We start from the raw sequence: 18015 nt of genomic DNA, 5'->3' as shown, positions 1-18015 counted from the left end.
AAGAGTTGTATGAGCCCCTAATAAAATGTAAAAAAAAGAAAATGATTAAGGCAAAGAATGTACAGATGTGCTTTATACAATTGATATATGTATATGTATGGATTGTTATAAGAGTTGTATGAGTCCCTAATAAAATGTTTTAAAAAATGAGGCCATATGAGAATAGGCTTGAGCCTAAACCTAAACACTTCTGAGTTAAAGGCCAGGATAGACCCAGTAACACACAGTACGGGGAGAAAGATAGCAAGGAATGCCAAGGAACTTTCTGGTATCCACAAAGAAGGACCCTGACCTAGAGTCGCACCCCAAATTTGAACCTGTAAGCTCCAAAGCAGGGGGAAAAGTGTTTTAAGGCTACTGACTTGTTGGATAATTTTTGGTTACGGAGATTAAGACAGAAACTTAAGACATCCTCCAATCCTTCCTCTGGCTTCGTTCCATTTTTCTCACATTCAAGAGTCCTCCTAGAGGATTCAGTCAGGTTGTTGTTGTTGTTGTTGTTCAGTGTCATAGTGAGGGTTTGGATTCATTGTGACCATACATACAACATAATCATACACTGCCCAGTCCTGTACCATTCTCACAGTTGTTCTTAAGTTTGAGCCCATTGTTGCAGCCACTGTGTCAATCCCATTTGTTGAGGGCTTTCCTCTTTTTCATTGCCCCTCTACTTTCCAGAACACGATGTCCTGCTCCAGGGACTGATCTCTCCGGACAACATGTCAAAGTTAAGGCGAAGTCTCATTATCCTTGCCCTGAGGACCATTCTGGCTGTACTTCATCCAAGTTACATGGGTTTGTTCTTTTGGCAGTCCATGGTACATTCATTACTCTTTTACATCACTACTAATCAAATATATCTATTCTTCTTTGGTCTTCCTTATTCAGTGTTCAACTTTCACATGAATATGAGACAGTTGAAAATACCATGGCCTGGGTCAACCCGCCCCAGTCCTCAAAGTAATCTCTTGCTTTTCAACACTTTAAAGAGGTCTCGTGTAGCAGATTTGACTAGTGAAATGTGTCATTTGTTCTCTTCTCTGCTGCTTCCATGAGAATTGATTGTGGATTCAAGCAAGACAAAATCCTTGACAATTTCGATCTTTCCTCCATTGATCATGATGTTATCAATAGGTCCAGTTGTGAGGGTCTGGGCTTTCTTTACATTGAGTCATAATCCAAACTGAAGGCTTTAATCAATCCATCTTCATCAGCAAGTGAATCAAGTCCTTCTCATTTTCAGCAAAATTGTGTCATCTGTATAATGCAGGTTGTTAATAGGCCTTCCTCCAACCTGATGCTCCATCAGGCACTGCCCCTTAATGAGTTTAGGTCATGAAGGATAGTCCTCCATAGGCACATTGATTATTACACTACCACCCTCACATAATAAATTCAGAGAGAGAAAATTTCCCCAAAGCAATGGAAAGCTTACTAGAGAAGTGGAGGGTGCTAAAAGCCAAAGGTGACACAAACCGGAAATCAATACTAGTTTTCAATACCTGCAGTCATCTAATAGTTCACTGCACTATCTAAGGAAAGGTGAGGAGAACTGGGGCAATTCCATTAAAAAAAGACAATGCAGGGTATATAAGTCCGTCATTCCTCTGGAGAAGAAAAACACATAGTTGGGTTGTAGAGCTTTGTTTGCTAATCAACCGAATGTAGTTGTAAGGCAGGGGTGTGCGTGTACGCGCGTGTGTGTGTGTGCGTGCGTGTGTGTGTGTGTGTGTGTGTTGAAGGGAGGGGCTTGCCATTCTATTTCATAGCCAGGAGAAAGATGAGCCTCTTCCCATATCTTTTGCTCTGTGGCAAGTTACTGATCTACAAGGAACTTTTATTTGACAAGGACATTGCCGAGAAAAAAACGGGAAGCTTGTGTTCATCTCTGCTGAGAGGTGGAGTCAAAGAGATGGGCTTTATGACAGACACCCTGATCGTGCAACCAAACTATGAAATGGCCTCATACATTCAACACACATTTGCTGCACCTCCCCAGTGTGCTGCCCAGATATTACCAGGCAGAGTGTTTTATGGGCAGCATTTTAGAGTTAGGCAGGCAGAGGGAGTGTCTTTGTGGGTGTTGCCTTTACCAGTCCTTGGATTGTTCTGGGACAGGCATGTCTTTTTCCTCTAAAGTAACTGATCGCGTGTAAAGAAGGAGTCTCCTCAGTAAGACGGGTTGAACCAAACCCAACCTATGACAATCATCTCAATTGGAACACATAGCTACCCTATACAAATACCCGTAGGGTTTCCAAGTTTGTAACTCTTTTGGGGGGTCAACTACCATATCCTTCTCTTGCAGAACCACTACAGAGTTGAGTGTTGTGTTAGCAGCTGAATGCTTAATCACTGTGCCCATTTTGTTTGCTGAGCCGCCCTCAAAACACTGAACAGTTTTTCTGGGTACCAAGTATGTCCACTTCTATATCTGGCCTAGGGTGTTTTCTCCTAGTTGATAGGAGGTGCAAATCAGTTACTAGGGGTTTGGCAGAGTCAGTATGGAAACTGGGAGGGTGTGTGAAATTTGAACCGGAGTAGAACAATTCCAAGACACTTCCTAGGGATTCCTGGCATATAATATGCAAATGATAGTCAAGATATATAACTGTGTCTCTGTTCTTGGTTCTGTCAGTACCTGGTGTGGCCACAAAGGAGAAACCTGGTCTTCTGCTATTTTGAGCATCTAGTGTGAATGACAGGAGATAAGTCACATGCTAATGAACCCTGGTGGTGTAGTAGTTAAGCACCATGGTGCCCGGCTATCAAAGCATATAGCGTCTGGGGTCTTAAAGGCTGGAAGATAAACAGGGGGCCATGTAGCTAAGAAACAACAAAGTCCACATGGAGAAAGCACACCAGCCTACACCAACATGATCGCTGAAGACAAAGCGGGTGCATAAGCACATGTGAGCATGTTTTCTTGATGTGCACTCACCCTTTATATACAACTCTCTTATACATACGTGTTTCTGTGGATTTGTTTCTCGAATGCACCCAGACTAACATAAGCAGCGTGGAACGCACTTAAGAAGCTTAGACAAGGGCAGGGCAGGATATTCGGAGGGACTGGATCCAGAATTTGAGAGGATGGAGCCCTGGTGGCAAAACGGGCTGCTAGCTCGCTGTCCCAAGGGGGACAATGAGACTGCTGGCTCCCATGAAAATTTACAGTCTTGAAAACTCCATATAGGGTCACTGTGGTTGGAATCCACTGGACGGCAGTGACCTTTTGGGATTGAAGGTGGAAGCCACCAATGACTTCCTGCCATTGAGCCAAGGAGCCTCAGGAGAGTGTGTGAACTTCTGGAATGCAGTGAACAACCTCTGCACATCTGCTTTTCGTGCTGCCCAAGTCATGCCCTTGGCCTTTGCTTAAACATATTCATCCAGAAGTGAACCATCACAGCTGCTCCCTCAGGAAGCTGGGGGCTGAGCTCTCTGGTTCCACTCTGTCAGCATTTCTGGTCCGGGTACCTCCCCTCTTCCCCGGCACAGGCAATGTGCTTTTGGAAGCAGTGCTCCCTGGGTAGTGGGTGTGATTTGCCTCCTCTGGCCTAACATGATGAATGCTGAGAGGGGGTGGATACTAGGGGGTTAAACTCCCTGAACTTTACCTAGCCCAGGGGAAAGCTTATTATTTAAAGTAAGCTTTAGACAGAATCTTTAGAAAGAGAAATGGTTAACTTTATGTACACAATTACTCCCCAACACATAGGCTCAACCTCATAGGCTGTGGATGACCTTGAGCAGGTGCTCAGTCACAATGGTTTTCTATCAGGATTGAGAGTTCAGCTCTCTCAACTCTCCAACTGGTTATTACCACCATAGTCTCGTTTCTATTTTTGTATTTACTTTGTTTTTAGGGGAAAAAGTCTCCCAATCCAACTATATTTTATTAGGAACTCCTTTGCTAAGTTTTACACAAGAAAAAGGCACAAACTGCTGTTCTGGATGAAGGAGAGCATCCGCATGAGGCCACAATGGTGTTGGAAGGACCCACAGCCACAGTGACTTAAATAAAATGATACCCATTCTGTCCTGCTGACTCTGACTCATAGTGACTCTGTGTAGGGATCCTGAAGTTGCTACCTTTACAGGAAGCAATAACCTCATCTTTCTCCTGTGGAATGACTAGTGGCTTTGAACCAGCGACCTTGCTCTTAATAGTCCAACACTATCCAGCATTACCACCTGGGCTCCTGAAAACTTAAATAAGACATAGAAAACAAACAACTTTGTCACAAAATTGTGACTGAAGACAGATCAATTCCTGGAGTTTCAGGAGGGCCTGTGAGAGCATGAGCGGGACCTTCATTGGGATGTGCACACTACCGTATATCGTGGAGTGTGGCCCGGGGAGTGGACGCAAGCACACTGCCTGAGGGACAAGCTTTCCGCTGCCAGTCAGAATAGGAAAGAACTCAATGGCGGCTGAATCTGTGGCCCCTCAAAATGGATGTAGGGACTCCACATAGACTCTCACTGTGAGCCACAGCCTATTGCTCAAAATTTAAGCTCAAATACAACTTAAAGGCCAAACATTCTGTTTCCTTAAAATAGGGTACTGCCAGGATCAGCTAGAAGTCTGCATGACCTATCAGATCTCAACGCCGATCTCAAATCACTTCACATGATCCATTCTACCAGTCATGTCAAGGACAACTAGAGGTCTGCATGAGCGAGCCCAAATCGCCTCCTCACTTACCCATTCCAGAGGCTGTGCCTGTATAACCTATCGACTAACACATTCCCATATGCCGTGGTTATGAAACCAACCATCATGCTGGAATAAGGACCAATCACGATGCAAGGGTCAGGATCAATGGGAAAGCAAAATAGGGGCTGAGGGGAGCCAAGAGGGGTCGCTTCACTCAATCCCTAAACCTGATCTAATGTCACTAGACTGGGGTCTTCCTCACATCTCAAGGGCACCCGATTCATGATTGAAGTGAATTGTGCTTATTCAATCTTTGTTCTGCTTGCTGTCCTGCTGTGCTGCATCCTCTTCTTGCTTTTTTGTGCATGGCTCCCTCTGTTGTGGTGACAAATGGCTTGAGAGGGATTTGACATAGGGAGAAAGCCCACCCACATCAACTGTCACCAGAAGCAGACACTAAGTCCATTTCTCTCACCTCACAGAACTATGCACACCAGACACTGGTAGGGCTGCCTGGGAGGGGAACCCTTAGTGCAGTGGTTCTCAACCTGTGGGTTGCGACCCCTTTGGGAGTCATATGACCCTTTCACAGGGCTCACCCAATTCATAACTGTAGCAAAATTACAGTGATGAAGTAGCAAGAAAATCATTTAATGGTTGGGGGAGGGGGGCATCACCACAACAAGAGGACCTGTATTAGGAAGGTTGAGAACCACTGCCCGAGTGTGTTTAGGACTTTGCTGCCCTCAAGGTCATCGGACATTCCTGAAGGCAGAGCCACTGCAGGAAGCCCTTCTGGGAAATGCCCTGAAGACAGGTCTCAACCAACTCCACCCTCACCCTCTGAGATCCTAATCATAGGACGCATGGAAATGCTCCCTGCCACTTCGAAGGCTGTAAGTCCATGGGAGCAGAAAGCCTCCTCTTTCTCCCTTGGAGTGGTGGCTGGTGAGTTCAAACTGCTCACTTTCTGGCTAACATAACCCACAGACCAGCTCCCCCTGAGCTCAGTTTGGTTTGCCGCACAGCACACATTGTTTGGAACCTTCTGAAATAGCTATGCACATGTGCAGGTTGGGGGGATTTCGCACAAGATGCAGTTTTCCACCCTCTCTTGGCAAAAATAATTTTTGCAAAAGGCTTGTATTCTCTTCTGGATCTGAGTAGCAGCTACTCTCATGAAGTCATAGCACATACATTCATGCTACAGTCCTCCCAACTCCCTAATATCTTACGCCGAGTCTGCTCCATGCTTTTCTGTGTCCTACATGGCAGCTGTAGGCACCCAAGGCATGGGCTCTGCAGCCTGGGTCCAAATCTCTCCTTCCCACTTCCTCACTGTGTGGTCCTAGGCTCATGACTTTATCATTCTGTGCCACTGATTTTTCATCTGTAAAAGGAGGCCAAATGGAGTCCACACATAGGCTTGTTAAGTGGAATAATTGAATTACTATACACAAAAAGCTTAGAACGGTGCTTGGCATCTTGCAAATACTATTAGGTGGTTTAGCATAGGGACTGGGTCATCCATTACATATGCTCAGGTTCAAACTTCCGGCCAGGAAGGGGTGGTACACCTAGGTGGGCATTACACCTGGATTGGCCCATCTGGGCCAGGTGAATTCAATCCAGCCATTGGGGTTGACCATGACCGTCAACCATGCCTCCCTATGGAGGAATTGAAAAGGCAGGATCTTGACCGCTCCGATGTCTCCCTTCACCCACTTTTCTGTTGTCCGTCCCCCAGAGAGGAGGTCACATGTAGATACTTGTAATCAGTTCCCTCTTTCCAATCCACCCTCCCACAACCCTCTCAGTATCACCACTCACAAATTATCAAGGTTTCTTGAGGGATGGGGGAGCGGGGAGGGAGGGGAGAAATGAGGACTTGATGCCAGGGGCTTAAGTGGAGAGCAAATGTTTTGAGAATAATGAGGGCAATGAATGTACAAATGTGCTTTACACAATTGATGTATATATGGATTGTGATAAGAGTTGTATGAGCCCATAATAAAACGATTTTTAAAAAAAGAAAAAAAGGCAGGATCCCGGAGCCCACTGAGTGACTTTCTCTCCAGCAGCTTCTAGGTAGGCTGTGCCCCGTGAGGGGCCCCGAGGTGCCTGTGTAAACCTGAAACTTCTTCTCTCAAAAAACCCACTTGGATCACAATCCAGGCTTCGAATTGAATTCTTTCTCGCGCGAAGCCAAGGCCTGAGGTATATCTCTCCCAGGAGAGATCTAACAATAGTATCTCTTATTATAGCATTAGGAGCCCAGGTGGTGTAGTGGACTGTGCATTAAGCTGCTAATCGCAAGGTCGGGGGTTTGAACTGACTAGCCCGTCCGTGGGAGAAATATGAGGTTGCCTATTTCGGTAAGGCAGTGGTTCTCAACCTTCATAATGCCCCCACCCTTTAATACAGTTCATGTTGTGGTCACCTGCAACCATAAAATTATTTTCATTGCTACTTCGTAACTGTAATTTTGCTATTGTTATGAAATGGTTGACCCCTGTGAAAGGGTTATTTGATCCCCAGAGGGGTCGCGACCCACAGGTTGAGAACCGCTACTGTAAGGATTTAAAGTCTCAAAACCCCAAAGGGGCAGTTCTTTGTCCTATTGGGCCGGTATGAGTGGGAGTCAATAAAATGGTAGTTAGGTTTTTTTCTGCATCAGTATCAGATTCTGGTGGCAATCTCAGTTATCACGCATTGTGGTCTGGTTTGAACTCTGGTAGATCTGTGGGAAATGACTGCCCTGGTTTGAGGTGAGGGCCACGGTGCTTCAGTGGTAGATCTCTCATCGTCTTTCACCGGGAAGACCCGGGTTCGATTTGCAGCCAATGTGCCCCAGACTGTCAGTGAAAGTTTGTGTGTTGCTATGACACTGAGCAGGCTTCAGGGATGTTTCCAGACTGAAATAGAATAAGGACGAAAGACCTGATTATCTCCATCCACACATCGACCTATGGCCCTCCACGGTTGGCTTCCCTTCCCAGTCCTGGTGATAGCACAGACTGGCATAGTTTGCTCCGCTTCCCATGAGGTGTCCATGAGAGGCTGACTCGACAACCACGGTCAAGATCAACAGCTTGAACTCCTTTCTGGGTCTACAGAAACAAGAACAACCTTCTGAAAGGAGGTCGCATTGCTATTTGGGACTGGGAGAATGCCTTTGTGACAAGGATTGTGCTCTGGATCCCAAAGGCGACTTTTAAACACAGCCACATAGCAACTCCGGAAATTGCCATAGCAGAAGCCAGGTTTAAAAAAAAAAAAAAAGTTCTACTGGCTTGCTCAAAGGAGGCCAGAGTTGGATGGGGGTGGGGTGGGGTGGGAGACTCCTCCAAAAATGAACAAATTTGTTTGCTTACATATTTGTCATGTCTTTTGGGCCTGAAAGAAAGGGGGGGAAAAGCAGACGAGAGGAGGAAACGGCGACTGACAGTCATCTTGTTGGTATTCCCACAGCATCCCCTCCTTAGGCACTTGCTGCCATCTCATCCAACTCCACTCAGTATATTTTCACCCAGCAATGATGCAGAAATGTCTGTGTACTCCAGTGTTATTGTAGTCGGGCAGCGTTTATGGGTTTGACTTTCAACTCAGCATGGCAGGACGTCTAGAAGCAATTATAACCAGCACCTGCTCTGTCTGTGCGGTGGGCAGGCAGTGACGGATCCCCAGCTTCCAGAACACTAGTGCCCCCTCCCAGCTCAGGATAATGACGGTGACACTCGGCTTCCTTGTTGTCTGGGGGAGCTCTAGGAGCTCTCCTCTGAAACCTCATATTATTGGCATTTCTTTGAGTAAACACATCAAATTAGTGACTGTAAAGGAAGGTGTAGGAGATGATTATTGGTGACAAGCCTCAACCACTTCCAGAGAGCATGTCTCCTAAGTGCAAAGTATGGAGAGGGAGGAAACAATTGACCACAAATGGAACAGGCTCTGAGTCTCGCCACACAATGTATGTGCATGGTCACTGAGGCGCCAACATTATGGCTGGAGGACGGATATGGTTTGTGCAGCCGTGATTGCCATCCAGAACGTGCCGTGCTATTGTGAAAAACGATTTTTTTATTCTGAGCAAATCTCTGCTTCCACTTGCTTTAATGCTTCGCCAGAGAGCCAGGGACTCTGGGAGGGGTGGGGACGCACAGGGCTGGGCTGACCTCAGGAACTCATGTGTAAAGGGCTTTTTCTCACTTGGAAGCAGGCTGGGTTCACAGCTGTTCTTTCTGGTAAAGCTTGTTTCTGAACCTTGCCACGTCTGAGTCCGAAGAGGGAAATGAAGGTGACAAATGCTGCGAGGAGCCCTGGGCACATCTTGGCTATGGTCCTGCTTAAGTCTGTTTCATTTGAATCCCAGTTTTACCTTTCCTCCTTTCTGGGTTCCAAAGCATCAGATGGGTGCCAAACGCTTCCACGGACAACTAAAGCTGAACAAGGTGCAGGCAGATGAAGAGCAACGGGAGGGTGGTGTTTGGGAGAATGAATACTTGGGCTTCCTAGGCCAGTCCAGCTGGTGGTTAGAGCCCTGTTTCAGATTCCACTGAAATCTCCTAGTGTCCAAGGACCAAGTGGCTCCTAAGTCCAGAATTTCTGTTACATGTCTCACCAAGGAGAAGCTGGGCCAAAATGCATTGAAGAATAAAGCAGGAGCTTGGCTTGTGAATCCACTCTCTGATTCTGAAATTTCAAAGGCTCCGTGCACAGACATTTCAACACTGAAAGCACAGCAGGGAAAATCAAAGACTTGGGCTTCCTCCTTGCCCCTCTTTTAGGGCTTTTATGGTTTTCCAAGGCGCCTCCCAGAGCCGAGTGTTGTATAGGTCATGTTTAAAAATGTCGTAGTTCTGAGGGACTTGCTGTTCTGCTTTCTTTTGCAAGGAGACCCGGTTTCTTGTCTTGTGGCCAAACACAGAGCACAGATGTCTGTGGGCCCCCTCCCTTTCCCCTGACCTTTGCTCTCTTCTCTGGATACCCTACTGACCTGTTCTCCCTTACAAGATCTGAACTGCTCACACACTTCGTTAAATTCTCATCCTAGCGAGAAGCATCCGAGCATCTTATTAGAGCCTGTATGAGTTCTGTTCTGGATGCCTATTTGTGTAACTTCAGGTCTCTGGCATGGAAACGTCCCATGCCCACAGACCCACACAGGTAATATAAACTCCAACAGTAGTTTAAGGTTTAAGGTGGTCACAGGGAACACTGGGGCCCGTGTCTCCTGGTGAACCCCTCAGGCTGTCTAAAGGGGCTAGTTCCATCTCAATGTAGCCATGCAGGAATGTAGACCGGTTAGGTAGCAAGACAAGGGGTTGTTCCTCTCCATGCTTAGGGGGCCCCCTACAGGAGGTTGGAAGCCAATGCGGGCTAAGCCCAAGCCAGGAGAGCTTAATTGATGCCTCCCAGCTGAAAGCCCTTACAAGGCTGGAATCTGGAGACCACCGCCCCTTCCCTTCAGCTGCTTCTCTGCCTTCCACTCAGCAGGGCTGAGTGTGCAGTGTCATGAGGGTGCCCGTGTTCAGTTTAGTGTAACGCCGGAACCTTCTTCTCTCATGTATATAAACCCACTCGGATTACCACCCAGGCTTTGGTGTGAATTTCTTTCCAGTGTGTAGCCAAGGACCGAGACATTTCCCACCCGAGAAACCTAACAGACCCAGACTTACAATAAACCCATATTTGTATTTATAAGGCAAGAGGTGACCAGGTCTAGACAATAATGGTGAAGAGGGACCTGGGTTTGAGAAAAATTCTGAAGTAGAATCCATAACCCTTAGAAATGTATTGGCCTTAGGGGAGGGGCAAAGAGGGCTGGATTGAGAAAGTCTCTGGCATCCAGTTCTGACTTGAATTCTGGATCCTGAATCCTTCAGGGCCATGGCCTTGCCCTCCAGCCAGACCTTCCAATAGCCATCTTCTCAGAGCCTTGTTAAGTTCTCATAATACATTACACCTGCCATCCTGTGAGCAGCTACCAAACCCAGGCACTTTTTTCAAAGACAAGCTCGCTCTCTCTACCCCTAAGAGCAGGTAGTTTGGGGATGATGGATATGAGATACCACAGAAGACAAATCTGTTATCTTCCATGGTGCACAGAACATGCTGTCACAACCAGGACTCGTGACAATCCCTCAGTTTCCTAAATTGCTTCACTGCTACTTTTAATTAAGCCTCATTAGATTGTCATATCTTGATAAGAGGGATGACCCTGAACTAGATGCATAAATTAAAGCTATCCTCATCCTGTGCTTTTATATGAATGTGTTAATTATTTTTGTCTTTAGGGAGAATAATGGAGGGATGGAGCAATACCAAACGGAGTTTGACAAAGTGTTGGTGTTTGCTGCGGCAAACGTGGTGCGTGTCAGATACAATCCGTCACCCAGTGAGTCTGCAATTAACACCAAGGGACAAAGGTAGGATTCCCTGTAATAAATAACCTTCCTCCCAGATGCTAATGGAGACCCAGCAGGACCCACTGTTGTGTTGTCGCAGTTGTACACGGGCCCTTAGAGGAGACAGAGCTGGTGTTTGAAACGAGTCTTGTTTGCCCCCAGTTGGCTCACACATTTGTTTTTTAAATGGCATAATCACTAACATTTAAACACAGGGTGATGTCACATAACAATCTGCAGCTTCTGAGAAATGGAGAGGCCCGACTTTGCTGGTTGACAGTGCAGAGGGACTGGGGGAGCAGTCAGATATGGTGATCAGAGTTTGGAATCCTTGCTTTCCAAGTACATGTGTCAAGGAGTTCAAGGGTTCAGAAATTTAGGAGAGAAGTTCCAGAAGACAAGTTTGTGTGGTCGATAATAAACCAATATAGGGGTTGAGATTTCAATCTGTTGGCTATTTATTTTGTGCTTGGTAGCCAACCAGCCCAGAATTCCTGACCTCGCCGACCTGTGAAACAAGGACCATTCCAGAATGAAATAGAAGCAAGCACGGAAGAGAGGGCATCCATTACCCCGAATGCATAGGGGTCAGGAACTAAGTGCTTTCTGTAGAACAGCTCCAGAAGGCAGACCTTTGGCTGGAAAACCTGTTAGGGAGCTAGCATAGGGACTGGCAGGCCTATTACACATGCTCAGAGGTCCGAGCTACCGGCTCATGAAGCAGTGGCTCACTGCATGCTCAGCAGTTCAGGTTTCCAGCCAGGAGGGGGAGCTATGCCTGGGTGGGGCTGTACCTGCATTGGCTCACCTAGGCCAGGTGAATTCAATTCAACAATTCAGCCAATGGGGTCGACCCACGTCATTGACCACGCCTCCCTAACCGCTCATAAAACTCACGGGGATCCCAAACCAGGCCTCGCCGTGAGCTGTTTCTCGCGTGGAGCCATGGACCGAGGCACACCTGTCCCCGGAGAGGTCGAAAAGAAGCGGTGCTGTGTGATTTGGAGCTATGAGGTAAGCCGGCCCCAGGAGTGGGCCCTCCCATGTTGGTCTCACGGATTGGGGGCCCCTCTGGACTCCTTTTACCTCACCACCCTCGGGAGAATTGTTGGGTTGAATTCACGGTGTCCGTCTTTGCGCCGTTTCTTGCTGGTGTCCGTCTTTGCAACGTTTCTTGCTGGTGTCCGTCTTTGCGCCGTTTCTTGCTGGTGTCCGTCTTTGCGCCGTTTCTTGCTGGTGTGCGGGACTTGACGTGCCTGCTTTCCCAGGAACTCGCCTGCCTTCCCGGGCTGCATTTGTGAGGGGGCTGGGACGCTGCTGCCTGGAGGCTGGGAGGATTTTGACTCCAAAAGCCTTCTCGAGGCTCAGTGTATAAGGTTTATTTGGACGTGAAAACAGAATCAAAGATGCAATTAACGAAGTTTTAGAAGCAGGCTTTATTGAGAAGCTTGCGGGCAGGTTCAGCAACTCAGGGTATTGAGCTATTGAAGCCGCGCAGGGGGAAAAAATCCTGGCAGCGTTTTTATGCCCACTGCTGGCAGGCACAGCTGGGGAGGATCAAAGCTGGGGAGGATCTGCGCACACAGGTGCTTCAGAAGCGAGAAGGTCGTTAATCTTACCTATATGTCAGGGACGCGTGGAGTGACCATATCTTCAGAAAACATTCTGGCTTTGTGACGAGCTGGTTCCAGGAATTTGGGGTTGAGCTGGGGAGAGGAGGTCGGTTAGGGGTCAGCCTTGAGAGCTAAGATGGGGGTGCAGGACTCAAAATGGAGTCTGTTGTGCCAAGACTGGGAAACAGTGTTGTGCCGCGGCTCCGGCAAGCAGCAGGCCTGGGGGCGCCTGCGTCCACCCTGTTGGTTTGGGCAGGACTCTGGCTGGGTGGCCGGCTCCAGGCTGGCTTTCGGCTAGGCCACAACCTGGGGCCTCCATTTTCCCAGCCATGTGACTCCACTCACAGGCAGAATGGCACCACCTGTGTCTGTTGTAGCTACACTCCATTCCCAGACAGCAAACCGCCCAGACTGCCGGAAAGTTCAGCAGAACAAGTTTCATTTCCTGCGCAGGGACCAGACCATCAGCTCTCTTGAGGGGAGACTGAGCGGCCCCCCAGTCTAATTTTCCAAAGGTTTTTATACTTTTGCAATGTGCAGGTGTGCAAGCAGGCAGAGCTCAGAAGCGGGGTATTGTGGTTAGCCATTCTTAGTTGAACCAAAACTGCTCTGGTCGTTCTCGCAAGCCTTCTGAACATCCATTTCCTTCTGTACGTTCCCTTGGGCTACGTCTGCACAGCCTAACTCCCCAGTATCAGCTAGTTCATTGGCAGTTCATAGCTAGTTTATTTACTATTCATAATGGCTTCAGAAAGCTCAAAATGACTTCTCTTGTCAAGGCTACTTAAGCTTTGCCCAGAGCTGCTATATACTCTCCTGTTCTTAGCCAAGTTCAAATCATTGAATCTTTGGTAGCCAGCCCAGTGTATGGTGGGCTCAGCACTAAGAGTTTTGTGGCTTGTACTTTCTGTGTAAGGAATGCCACTAGCTTATTGGTTATTACTGGGCCAAATGTGAGGCTTAGCAGGAGGAGGATTAGGGGCCGGCTAGGGCTGTTCATAGGGTAGTTAGCCAGGCTGACCAATTAAGTAGCTTTTCAAACCAATTGGTTCCTCCATTTCTTTTCTTGACTCTTTGTTCTAATCCTTTCCTAACCAGGGCTCATCTATCTTTATTGATTCCCGAATGCTTTGCATAGAATTAGTTTCTCCCAATGCTGTGCACGCATTCCTTGTTTCCAAAAGAGCAAGTCAAGCCCTCGGCGGGTTTGCAACACAACTGCTACAAGGGAGTCTAGGGATCTTTCTAAATGGGAGACAGGTTTTTTTTAATCCCTGTAGATCTAAAGCAATTTGCTGACTAAGAGTCTGATAGTTTAAGTTTCCTTGTATTAAAGCAACTGACCCGACTGCAGCTAATCCCATAATCCCAAGCCCTGTTACCAGTGGGACCAATACTGGGGCTCTTTGAACTCATCCGGAAATTCCAAAGTTATCCCTACACCTCCTTCACCAGAACACAGGTACACTTGAGGAGTAACATGCACTAGCACACAAATACCCGGGGAAAAGAGACAGGGTGTTCGTCCTGTGGAACAAGTAAAGCAAGTACTCATTGGAGCAGATAACAAATTAGGATCAACATTTTGTTCAATGGGAACAGATTGAAGGCAAAAATCTCGATATCTTGATATATTAAAGGGATACTTAGATGAATAAAAACACAGTCTTGCCCTTGCAAATCTTTTAAAGTGAGCTTAGACTTGAGTCCATACTAACATCACCTATAGACTGCTGCTTCGTGTAATCCTTTTTACTAACATTTCTAATTGGATTACACTCTGTACCAATAGTGCTATTTGTACCTGTGCCTACATAGTAAGGGGAAGCAGGGTTCAGACAAAGCCAACAATCAGCTGTGAGGTGAGGATTTGAGTTCATTAATTGGAATACAGCATCCCGAGAATCAAACACAGAACCTTGAGGTGGCTCCTGAATGAGAAGGGCCCTGTGAGTTGGGCTGGCAGTGAACGGGAAAGTTACTGGAGAGTCTGGAGGGTGCGGCAAAGGAATCTTAATGACACCAGCTGTGGCTCTTCAGGATTTATCCCGAGGTTTGGGCCTTTATACGGATGGCAGGTTGCCATATTTTACTTTGCTGGATAGAAAAGGTTGTCCGGGATCTCTATCATTTACATAATGTTGAATTCCCCATGTTTTCCCAGTGAACCCAATAACGCTTGAATCCAATTCTTATTGGGTTATATTTGGAAACCATACACGTAGTGGGATCAAACCCTTCCGACTTGAGTCTCATTCTTGTAAAAATAATAGGGTCATCTTTAACAAGTTTCCACCCTGAAAATGATGGTTTCACAACCCCAAGCTGCGCAATGGTAATGTCCCTCCCCTTGGCAGTTAGGGAGTCCATGAGCCAGGCATATATAGACATGGTTTGTTTGGAGCCTTCTTTCTATAGAGGGTATTCCGCACCCATAGGACGGGATTCGAGTATAGGTCCCATTGTGCCCTTTACCTTTAAAGGATCCAGAATGCCAATTCTTTCCTAGCAAATCAAACAAATCAAAATGAAAACAGGGGGTCATACCCAGTATAAGAGGTTACATATTCACTGCTAGAGATTAGAATAGCAGTCCACAGATGTGTTTGTGCTTGGGGGAAACACTGGGTGTTGTCAGCAAAACTCAGAGAAAAACAATTAAGTTCTGTAAAGCCTTAATTTTGAGGGATTTTCCGTCTTTCTGGGTGTCCATCTTTCCAGGATATGCTCAGGGAGGGCTTTTTTTTTTTACTTATGACAGAGGAATCCACAGCCCCCTCCCCACTATTTTAACTGCAGTTGGTGTTGTAAGTATCACTTGGTATGGGCCAGTCCACCTAGGTTCTATGGTGTCAGGTTGGTGTTTCTTTACCCATGTCCAGTTTCCTGGTTGCACGTTGTTGGCTGCCTGTTCCCTTTCCCTTGGTTAGGCGCAAAATGACGGTGTCAGAGCAGATGATTTGTCTCTCACCTGTTGCACAGCCTGCAGGCACTCGATGAGGGAACGATTAGTGACTTCCATTATTTCTACTTCTTTCAATCTTGGGAGGATTTGGGGAAGGTCTGCCAAACATAAATTCAAATGGGGTCATGCTTTTCACATAGGGAGTGCATCGGACTTGAAGTAGGGCAAAAGGTAAAGTAAGGATCAACCCAGTTCTCGCCAGGTCCTAAATGCAACTTAACGAACAATTCCTTTAGGGTTCTGTTTATTTTTTCTACTTGCCCTGAAGAGCTTCCAGTTAATATTTAGAAGCATTGCTAAGACTTTAGTAATTTGAGCAATAAATGTTGGCCCATTGTTGGACCCCAAGGTGGTGGGAAGGCCAAATCTAGGGACAATTTTAGTTACTAATAATTTACACACAGTGGCAGCAGTTTCCTTCTTGGTTGGGAAGGCTTCCACCCATCCAGAACAGGTGTCTACGAACACCAGCAAATATCGGTAGTCATATTTTCTAAATTTGATATCCATAAAGTCCACCTCCCAGAATTCTCCAGGACTACTACCTCAAGCTCGTGGTTGGGGTTGCTCCTTTTCTTTCTGGGGTTGTTTAGCCGAGCACTGTGCAATCAACGGTGCGTGACATCTGCCACCCAGTGTCCAAGCCTGGGTATGTAAAAGTGCCTGAGAAGTAACTGAGACAGTTTAGAGAGGATCCCAAATGCATACCTTCATGTAGTCCTTGAATCAGATCTCTCCCAGAGCTTCTGGCATGAATCTTCTTCCATCAGGATGGACCAGCCACCCTGGATGCTCCCAGTCATTTTGGCAGGCCAGCTCTTGGCTTATCTTTAGATCATTTTCTGAGTATGTAGGTTGTGGCTGTAACACTGGGGATGGCATGGTCACAGCCACTACCTTGGGGATTTGTGGTATAGTCCTGGCATTCGAGATCCACAGGTCCGGGGGACTGGTTGGGGTGGTTCAACCATAGGTCCCCCTACCACAGCAATATCCTGTCCCAGTGTAAGCTTCCTAGCTTCTATGACTAGGATGGCCGTGGCAGCCTCAGCTCGCATGCAGCTCAGCCATCCTGCAGCTACAGAGTCCAGTTTCTTTGAAAGATAGGTCACAGGTCTCTTCCATGGCCTCAAGTTCTCAGTTAGCACTTCTTATGCTGTGCCTCTGGCCTCACATAGACAATTGGAAGGGCTTTACTATGTCTAGTAGGGCAAGGGAGGTTGCCCATATGAGCGACTTTTTAAAGGATTCAAACGCTTGTTGTTCTACTTCAGTCCATTTAAGTTCTTTTTCCTTTCACCAGTACTTGCATATAGGGGTTTCGTTGTTTTTGAAATCCCAAATTCCACAATGGACAGTACCCCACAGCTCCTAGAAACTCTTGCAACTGCCTCTTAGTCTCAGGGACTGGGATTTTGAGGATCGCCTCAGTGCGGCTGGGGGACAAGGTCCGTTTTCCCTCCTCCAGTTGGTAGCCTAGGTATACAGCTTTATGGACACACAGTTGAGCCTTTCTTGCAGATACCCTGTACCCCAATGGGCCAAGGACTATTATCAGGTCCTTGGTAGCCCGTTGGCATTCCTCCAGGGTTTTGGAGGCCAGGAGGAGGTCATCTGCATACTGGAGCAAGGTGGTTTGGGGGTGTTCCTCCTTGTGTCCCTGTAAGTCTTCACTGGGTTGATGTGCAGGGGACACGGGTATGGAGAACAAAGCATCCTTTAAGTCCAAAACAGTATAACAAATTCAGTTTGAAGGGATAGTACTCAGGAGGGTCTCGGGGTTTGGCACGTGGGGTGGCCAGTTTCTATCCTCTCATTTGCCTCTCTGAGATCCTGCACCGGTTGGAAGTCCTCAGTTCCAGGCTTCTGCATGGGCAGCAGGGGAGCATTCCATGTGGACTTGCAGAGGACCCAAATGCCTGTCCTCTTTGGTCTGCAAATGGGAACAGAAATACCCACTTTTGCTATCCAGAGAGTAGGGTGAGCTTGACACACCAGTGTAGCTGAGCTCAGAAGTTGTACGACCCCAGGCACCTGAAGTTCAGAAAGGTCTGGCAGGTTGTTCTCTGCCCAAACAAAAGGAATATCTTTTAGTGATTTATCAAGAAGTTCCTTTGAGGAGGTCTCTTCTGCTCCTTGATAAAACACATATCACTCTGACATTGGAGCGGTGAGCAAAACTTTTGGCTTTTCAAGTTCAAGGGTTAAGGTGGTTGTAGCAGATGAGAAAGTAATTATGGCTGCCATTTTTCATAATAAGTCACGATCAATTAGGGGAAAGGGGCATTGAGGCATTACCAGGGTGAGCGTGTAACTGTCTCTTGTGCTAAATCTGTTATTCTGGCCATTGTCCATGGGTGTGCTTGG

Source organism: Tenrec ecaudatus, unplaced genomic scaffold (genome assembly GCF_050624435.1).
Source record: "Tenrec ecaudatus isolate mTenEca1 unplaced genomic scaffold, mTenEca1.hap1 Scaffold_521, whole genome shotgun sequence".
Taxonomy (NCBI): domain Eukaryota; kingdom Metazoa; phylum Chordata; class Mammalia; order Afrosoricida; family Tenrecidae; genus Tenrec; species Tenrec ecaudatus.
This window is presented reverse-complemented; position numbering follows the sequence as displayed.